A 9,785-nucleotide genomic window follows, 5' to 3' on the forward strand; every position below is an offset into this window, starting at 1 on the left:
AACCACTTTGCTGGCCATTCGAGGACATATTTCTGAGTTTACGAGGTGCAGCAATAGATGCGCAACGATTTGACGCCAGAATAGAAAATAGCTGAGTTTTAGAGAACCGGGGGATTTTAATCCCTGATACTGTATATAATTTTTTAACGTTCGCATTTTAGCACTCAAAGATTTCGACTTCATATGTTTTGGTCAAATATGTATGTAACATTATTTATGATTCACCGTATGGATATGGCCTGTGTGTGCGTGGTCAAAGAGGAAGTCGCTTCACCGTATCCTAGATACGGTTGCTATGACACTCACGTTTGTTTTTATTCTCCTCTCGGCCATGTTTTCAAGCATCTACTTTACCGATCAATTATTTTTCTTAAATATCGCTCTTATCTAACATTATTTCAGCTTGGATGAATAGTTTCTAGTTTGAACAATGAGCTCCGTTTTGCCGACTCAGAAAGAGTCTTTAAACGGCACCTACACCTTCTCAAGTCGCCCGAGACCAGCCCAGAACCGCTCGAAATACAGAGAAAACCCAGCAGAGACGTAAGCGGGACATGTTCTTTCTAAAAGTGCAAATTTATTATTGATATTTATATGATTGTTACATGGCCTCAGACGGGAAACCAACTATTTTATAAAGGAAACAATAACACAAGATAAAAGAGCTAACGTTAATGTAGACTACACTTGGGTTTTTACATTTGGCTTAGAGAAATTCGACTGATTCAATGTGTTGTTAATTAAATGCATTTCCACTTCTGCTGTCGTGACAATACAGCAATGAAAGACACACAAATTATGGAAACATCATGTATGACCGTCGTGTTGTCAGAGGAAACACGTATGCACAACAGATTATACCAATTGTGAGTACAAGCAAATTATATTACAATACAATACAATTATGCCAAACACAGGACTTTCAAAGGCAGCCTATTCGGTTGTTCTTAACTACTAACACAGACACACATACTAATAAGTGTCTATACAATAGCCTGCCCCTGCAGATCGCGCTGAGATAGAGCAACGGGAGGCCCACAAGAGCCATGGCTCGTAAACGTGCCAGAGCGCAGCTGAGATCCAAGACCCCGGACGCCATCCCAGGCAGAAGCCACGTTGTACAAACGGGTAAAGACCTTTTTTTTGCAATGCACAAACGCCCATTCAGGATACAACCATGAAAAAACGAAAGTCGCCATATGGATACGTTTTTTTTTCCCAGAACTTTATCTGGAGGAACTGAGCGATCACATAGAGGCCACCAACGTGGACTGTCAGACAGACGCATTCCTTGACAAGCCACCTACACCGCTCTTTACCTGCAAAGACGGGCAAAGATGTAGCCACGCAGATCAAGGATGGAGAGGTCGGTGAATCTGGTCATCCAGGTCAACTTTCGTGGCCGGTTGATGTGTCAGTGTTCAGCTCTTATTACATTGTGTGTTTACCAATAATTTCCTCTCAAGTATAGTCATACTAAATATGTTTAATGGAATCTATTTTATACTTTTTTTTATTCAATCCTTTAAACATTTCCAAAACAATCATTCTAAACTCTGTGGGTCAATCTATCATCTAAGCATGATTATTGAGCCCTGCACTTACTCTCCCCTGCAAACACTCTCTCCTTAGTGGTTGGTCTTTCGGGGATTGTATAGCAATTTCTGCTTTCGCACAGCCGAGGTGCTTCTGCTTCTGGAATATTCCCCAATGAACTCCTAATGCTTGCTTAGGCAAGGACAAGTCTGATTTACACGATAGGAACCCTTTAAATGAATAACAGTAGCGGTAGTGCTTCTTAAAAGCCTGAGTTTGTTGCTTTGGATAAAAAGCCCAACGTCCTCTGTGACTAGGATTTCAAATGTTAAAATGCAACAACATTTCAACAATGTAATTGCTTTTGAGAGTAACACGTTATTATTTTTTATTCTTTCCCTCCACCCTTCCCAGCTGTTTGACTTTGACGTGGAGGTGAGGCCAGTGTTGGAGGTGCTGGTGGGGAAGACCATGGAGCAGTCCCTGCTGGAGGTGATGGAGGAGGAGGAGATGGCGAGCCTGCGGGCGCAGCAGCGGTCCTTCCAGGAGCTCCGCGACGCCGAGCTGGCCGAGGTGCAGCGGCTGGAGGAGCAGGAGCGCCGCCGCCGCGAGGAGAAGGTACGTCTGGACCAAACGGAACACACCTCCAGTGGGTATCATAGAAGGGAATCAGTCCCTTTTTATTGATCTTCTGGGTTTTTAATCGGGCTTCAGCATCGTTTCAGCTTTGTCTGTAAGGGTTTTGGTTTCGATTTCGAATTTTGAAAGATACTATTTATTCAGTTTCAGTTTCAGTTTTTATTTTTTGCTCTCCATTCTCGCCATCTTCTCGCTACCATCCACAGAGATCAGTACAAAGACCGGTTTATTAGCAGGGAAAAATATTTCCCATCAGGAAATGTAATTTGCTTTGTAACATCCTCTGCAGGATATGAGTAAAAGTCCAGTGAAGTCATCTTTGAACTGAACTCGGAAACACTTTGAGCGTATCACCGGTTCATGCGTGTGTGTGTGTGTGTGTGTGTGTGTGTGTGTGTGTGCATACGTGAACTTTTGCCTTGCATCCATCTGTAAATAAATAAACCAACAAACAAATGTCTATGCCACAAGGGGCGTAGGATTGCTCAGCAGCGCGAGGTGCTGGAGAAAGAAAGGGAAACGGCGGAGAAGGTTGCGGCATGGGCGTTCACCCAGCACTACCTGGCTGACCTCCTGGCGTCCGTGTACACCGCGTTGGGGGACCACGGCTACTTCTACGACCCTGTGGAGAAAGGTGTTGCTGCCCTTTACTACTGGCAGGAGCTCCAACTTGCTCACTTGCTTTTACAATGGGTCACTCCACTGTTAATTATGTCTCCTCCCCTGAAGATGCATGTAGTGCTCCTGGTATGCCGTGTGTATGTATTCACCGGCTCCCGGATGGGTCAAAAGCAGAGAAAGAATTTCCCCAAAAAAAGGGGCAATAAAGGATAACTTAACTTAACTTATACCAACAACCCTTTGTTTGGATAAGCCACCGCAGAGACTCACAGTAGGCCTAAAGGCTCAGTTATGGTTCCGCATCGACGAAACGCAATGACCAATCAGACGCTTCCATGCAAGGTTACAATTTTTAGGAGGCGCATGTTGCGGGGAGATGCAAGGATCGTCCCCAAGGTCGTAAGGGGTCCGTAAACCCCCTTGCGTTGTGTCAACTTACATCCCCTTACATATGCTTTTGAATGGCGATGATAGCGTTGCCAGATCTCTGAAGGTAATCAAGCAAAATCAGCCCAGAATAATGATTATTAAAGTTTTTCGAAATCCAGCTGTGTGGGGAAAAGCAGTGGTATCTTGATTGGTCATGTTTTTTTCCCCACATGCAATTCAGATAAAAAAAAATGCTTTCATGTTGACTTCATTATTATACTTTACATGTATAACTTTGTATTTATTCTAGATATTGAGACCAGTTTTTTCCCGTGGTTGATGGATGAAGTGAGCCACAACCTGGAAAAGAGTTATGTAGCAAGAGACCTCCTCGACAGTAAGAAAATACATGTTTGACACGTTACAGATATAGATTTTACCCAGGACAGCTAAAGTGCATTCAGAAACGCTCGCCCAAAGATTATACGCCATAGAGGCTTACAGCTCTATCTAGTGGTTATGTTACAACATTACAACCTTGTAGTGTATACGGCCATGACTCTTTCTTGCGTTTCCTTGTGTTTCTTTTTACAGCGCTCATCCTTGAAGTTACGCAGAAGAGAGTGGATGGCTTCCAAGAGCTAGACTCGTGAAGAATTACATTTTAACTTGAAGAATATATCTTGAATAACGTGATAAACTCGTTTGGTATCGACATCAATACTTGACTTTGTTCATTTCCTGAAATTATTACTCTCAGTGTAGGTTATACAATGAGTCAAATTAGTTCATTGTTAGAAAGATGACTATAAAAAGCCAAATCAAACCAATCCATGAAAGCAGATAAGAATCCTAAAAAGTTATATCAACTTATTTATATTCAGCCTAGTAGCCTATAACTGTAACCTAAGCAATCAACTATTTTTTAGCTAAACATTGTTCAACGCAAACGCCCTCGGGTATCTGAATGCGTCAGTGGCCACCCGTGAATTTGACTTGCACGGTCTGTATTTGCGTGCGTCCTCCTGATACATCGCCGGGCAGTAGGCTACGTTTGTTATTTGGTTTTCAGTCGTGCATCATTAATTTCTCTTTGACAGAGAGGCTAACAGTAATGTCAAATGGTAACTTTTTGAACTATTTTCTATAGGCTAAGCTTATCATAAACGTTTCAAATGCAGACGGATTACCATTTAAACAGTCCTAAATAAACTTGACGTGACCAGTAGGTAGGGCTTCAAGTTCGTGACTCAGAACGAGACAAAAGTATGATAAGAGTAGCCTACAGTGGTAGGCCTACTGTTCACGCCACGTCCTCTCGTTTGGTTTAGACGCAAATCTTTGCGCGGAACTAGGTCTCATCTCTGATATATACGGCTCTATTTTAATCCTGTCAAACCATTGGCCAGTAGAAACACCTCCCATTTAATCGGCACTTCCTTGGTTCTCAGTGTTTGTAGATACAATGTTTGTGTGACGCAGCCGCCCGTACGGAATTGTAATTGATGTTAGTATAGGCAACAACAGTACCCTATTGTTCATTATAGTGTTTCTTGCTCACTGCCTATTTTATTATTAGGATAGATAAAGCTATTCTATAAGTTAAGAATGCAATTAGAAACAGCCTTTTTTATTATTATTTTCACACATTACTCTTGATAAATGAACATCTAGCACATGATGCGTAGACAATCATCACTTTATAAATAATAATAATAATAATAATAATAATATAGGCTAATAATATATAATATTTTTATTTTTATTCTAATAAAAAAGTAAGTAGGCCTATTGCACCTGGCTCAAACAGAGAGACCGCGCAATTACAAAGATTGTTAAGATTGGAATTTTAATTATTCACCAGATATACCTGTAGGATGGTCTATTGATGCACTACATTCATTTATCCTATAGGTGAATATCTCCTTAGTGAATTGAGACGCTGTCCCATTACGAGTGTCGTTAATACGTTCACAGAAGCGTTAATCCCCTTGCTTACATGCCACCGTGAGCCAGCCCCAGTACATCCCAGACCCTCCACTGCTGACCGTGTGTCGAGCCCGGCGGTGACCACAGGTCGGCCCTCTCTGGCACAGCAGCGCACTCGACCACTTGTCAGCCATATCGCCGCGCGTTACAAATTACAGGAGAAGGAGGGGGAATCAACGGCTACGAAACCGCCGACAAATCGTCGATTTGGCAAATCCCACAATTCGGTAAGACTTTCGATACGCATCTGTGTGCGTTTCAACAAACGGAAACACTTGTCGCACTTTTTCGCCTTGTTTACCAGCCCGCTCGACCCAAAGGAGCAGATCTCTCAACAGGTGTCCGCAGGATTACAGTGAGGATGTTCGCCTCTAACGCCTACATGACGGCTCCACCAACATAACAAGCCGAACAAATGCATTTGAAATAGCTGTAGGCCTACGGAAGCTTATTTTAATTGGGGGCAAAGTTTTCCACCTTCATTAAGTGCCTTTGTTTTAGTGTTTTAAACGAGCTGAGATCTATTGGGTCGCGTCTATGCGCGTCAAAGCTAAACATGGGATTTGCTTTAACCTGGACCGGACTTTTCCTGTTACACTGGGTTTGTTATCTACTCGGGAGAGCATATGAAAGGTGTTTTCACACCTAGTTTATCACGTTTCTGGTAATATCTCTTCCCGAGATTCCATGCTCAGACTCGTTCCAATGCCCCGCGTCCTATTAAATATGTTCAATTCAAAGCAGTTTTATTCCAATAATAGTTTTTTTTTCTTTATAAACTAGGCTAGTTCTAGCCTCCGGTATCGATACGCCAGGGTTTCCCCATCCTCCTGAGTAAGGTAACCAGGAGAAAAGGGTGGAGACTTAGGTGATCATAGCTGTTGGGAAGGGCTTCCATATTTGATCTGGATTATTGCGTGATTCATCATGAAGCTGTGCGTCAACTAGTCGTGCACAGCAATTTAAAGGCCAGGCTATTCCGTCCCATCCAGTATCGCCGAGGTGGGTATACTCGTTTCTCCTCTTCTGTCCTCCAGGAAGGCAAGACGAGAGCGTGCCTCTCACACACGGAGCAGGCTCTTTCCAGGGAACGCTTTCGTTTTTGTGTATCACGTCTCATACAAGTAAGGAAAACCGACCAACGATGCCTAAAAGCGGTAGTATTTTATTCTTTACACTTGCCGCTGTTTCACATTAATCAATCATTACGTTGAATATTTCTACGATTCTATGATTTGTGATGGGGTTTGCTCTAGCAGCCAAACTAACATACATTTGACAATATGTGGGCTCTTCCAATTTAAATAACAGACATTTCTTTTTCTGCTGTTTGTTACATTAAGACAATTAACTCTTATTAAAGTAAAATCGGATTGCCAGCAATGATTGTACCTAATCAGGATCAGAGCACCAATTGGACAGCACAATTAACACAATATACTATTTTCTTCCATTGTCCATATTAAAATTAAACAGAAACTTATGTTTTTTCTTGATTAATAATTTTCTTGGATACAGACAACGGATCTAGACCACAGCTTTCTGTGTGTCCTGTAGGGCTGTATAATCACTGTTCAACCACACTGGGACCAATTATTTGTCTTCTATTTGTCTGTAGTCTTCATTTGTATTGGGCTGATGTAGATATTCTCCTGTTATTTTTATTCAGATGTCATTGTTAATTTGTTCAAATAAGAAACTATATTATTGTCTGTGTGTGGTGACTGATAAACTCCCTGAACTGAGAGTGGGTTCATGTTAACAAGTCCACATTGTTAAGTTCAACTTTAATTAAGAAGTGGTTTGAACAATACAACTAAATGGTTAAATGTGCTGCCACGGTGACGTGTACTGTCAAACAGTACATGGTATTGTGCTCACTCTTGGTACACGTTGAACATCTGAAGGAGGTCACTGTCGGGCGTCACAGTTTGTTGATGGCTTGTTTAGAACTGCCTCAGGGTTGTCAGGAGTGTCACCGTGGAAATTACATCATCATGGGCTGATAGCACAACCCCTGTTGTAGGTACAGAAATACGTCTGGCTCCTTTATTTTTTTTATTGGGGGGAGGGGGTTATAATGGCAAAATGTTTCCTTTCCATGATGTCAAGCACACAGAAGCCCTGATTTTTTTTGTTGCTTGCTGAGACTTGAGTGTTCACTTTGTGAGTTCAAGAGGGGAGGCTACACAGCATCACATGAACCAATAGCAGGAGCATACACTAAGTATGTTTTAATGAGTTTGTTCCCCTGTTCTTATTTGCCCACCGTCTATAATTGTAATCTAAAATGAATCCCCTGAATGCTGAGGTCTATTATTGGCACCCAGTGGGTGTCTAGTTTCAGGTGTTATGCTCTGTTAGCTTCAGGTTAACTTAAGTCAGCCTGATAGCAGGAGTGAAAGGACTTACTAACGTTAAAGTTAGTCCTTGAAACGTTGTTAAACAATCTTTTCTAAGTTACAATGTAAGCGCTGAAAGCCCTTACCGTAAATACACATCAATTACACCCATATGTGTCCTAAAGACTCTGTGAAAATCTCTTCGTAGGGAACGGGTATAGAATATCTTTGAAATATCGAGTACAGATATGATTTGCAGTGAAAATAAAATGTAAACACTATAAGAGCTGTTGAGAATATCTTTTGAAATCAATCAATCAAGCAATCAATCAATCAATCAATCAATAAGTCATGAGCAGCTGACATGCTGTCAAAGGCCTCTCTCACCTCCAACATCGTCTGGTGGGGGTGTTGAGTGAGACGACGAGCCATCCAATGGGAGAAAGTGGGACGGGATTGGAGGTTCCTGTGACTCACGTTTCCCTCATCTGAATGACACTTGTGGCGAGGTAAACGATAGTGCTCCTCGCTCTCCCAGAATCCTGTTTCCCTTGCGGTCACAGAGCCATGATAGAAACCTCTCAGGCGTGGCCGTGACCAACATGTATGGGTGTTTCCTTTTCGTGTCCAGCTTCCATTGTTAATGTTGTGTTCCTTGAAATAATTGATAACGCGCCGATGGCCGGAACGCCCTCGGGGTCATTGCACAGTGCAAAAAATAGATGCTGCTCATTTGGCCAAATGTCTGCCCGCATTGTGTTTGTAGGGGGTGCATTATCCTCATAAGGCTGGGACAGAGGAATGCGGAAGGAACCCCGAACCAACATTGTTCAACGCCATCAGACCCCCACCCATCGCACCTTCCCCCTCCCCTCCGCTGAAAAGAAGCACCACTGCTGGGCATATAAGTTTCTCTATTGCTCTGGTTCACAGACACCAAGATGAATGATTATATCCCATGAGGACGCAGTGTAATAAAAAAAGTGTTAACGTCTTACAAAACCATACTAGGCAGCTTACAGAAGCTTGTTCGTCTGTTCGTTTATTGCTATATTACCTGTGTCTATTCCTGGTTGTCCTACAAGGCCTTGCAAACGTTTTCAGAGAAGGCTTATGTTTTGGATGGCTTTCAGTGAGGAATTCAATTCAACCCCACTCAGAGTTTAACCACAGCAATGATCATGGCCCAATCTCCTTAATGTGACCAAAAAGCAAGTCTTAAACCCAGGCCACACAAGGACGACAATGTCTTGGCAGTTAAGATGCAAGACTAACCAAGAGCCACGTCTCTTCAGTGTAGTAACTCCGTTGCCTCTTTTTTTCCCAATGGCCAAGTTTATTATGTAGCGTTTTAGTTTTTCCCCCCCTCAGCATTGGCATGGTTACCGTAGAAACCAGTGTTTGCAACACTAACTGTCAACCTATTTATCCTTCAGCGAAAGTAAGTCTAGCATTTATCCTGGGACTGCTCTGTGTCTTGGCGGTTACCTTTATGGGTCTGTCTGGTACCTTTGGCTTTCTAGTTTTCTAACTTATTAATAAAGGACAGAGATCTTGTGAAGTGAGCCTTCATAATGCTTAATACAACCTTTTTTTTTGTTGCCCTGACTGAAGTCCTGTCTGTGGAACATTGGGCCTTTGCCTGGTATATTTCGAGTATATGTGTCATGTTTTTCTTTTTCATGGCCTCGGTTTATTGTGAGTTACCGTTGAAGGGATTAGCTTGGAGATCACATATCACTCACGCGGTGGTTTCTGCTGGCCCTTCGGTCCGCGCGCCCACTCACATGTTCCATTCCCTCCGCTGCCTCGGACGCAGCCCACCGCCAACTGTAATCGCAGCGTATGTGGACGCTGGCGGTGAGAGGGACAGCCTGAGCGGCCTTAACTGCTGTTGCAGACGTAAAGAAATTCAAAAGCATCCAGCGTTGCGATACCCAAGCCCAGTGCAGTGCCAACTGGTACAGCTCTTCGGTTTTTCGCTGTAAATCTCTGAAAGCGTGCGTTCACTCCGGCATAAGCATACTGATGCGGGAGAGGACACCAACTGCTTGGGGACCTGCTGCTGAATGGGCACCTTTGTTCAGCTGTGTAAATGGAGGTTTCTATCCTCTTTTCCTTTTTTTCCCCTTTTTCTTTTTAAACCGTGCCCCCTCGCAACCCAAGCTCCTCACCTTATGCACGGAGGAAGCTGTAGCAAGGTCGGCACGGGCCTTCCTCTCCCCTTTCTTTATGAACCACACGCTAGGGAAACTCAAATGACCATATTTCCCTATGCACCGAGCTAAC

At 43.0% G+C, this 9,785-nt stretch overlaps 1 pseudogene; it reads left to right on the forward strand.

Annotated features, from left to right (window-relative positions):
* Positions 1 to 260: 260 nt before the first annotated feature.
* Positions 261 to 4,078, forward strand: LOC130374598 (radial spoke head protein 3 homolog; annotated as a pseudogene).
* The last annotated feature ends 5,707 nt before the right edge of the window (positions 4,079 to 9,785 follow it).

Source organism: Gadus chalcogrammus, chromosome 21 (genome assembly GCF_026213295.1).
Source record: "Gadus chalcogrammus isolate NIFS_2021 chromosome 21, NIFS_Gcha_1.0, whole genome shotgun sequence".
In the NCBI taxonomy this organism is placed as follows: Eukaryota; Metazoa; Chordata; class Actinopteri; order Gadiformes; family Gadidae; genus Gadus; species Gadus chalcogrammus.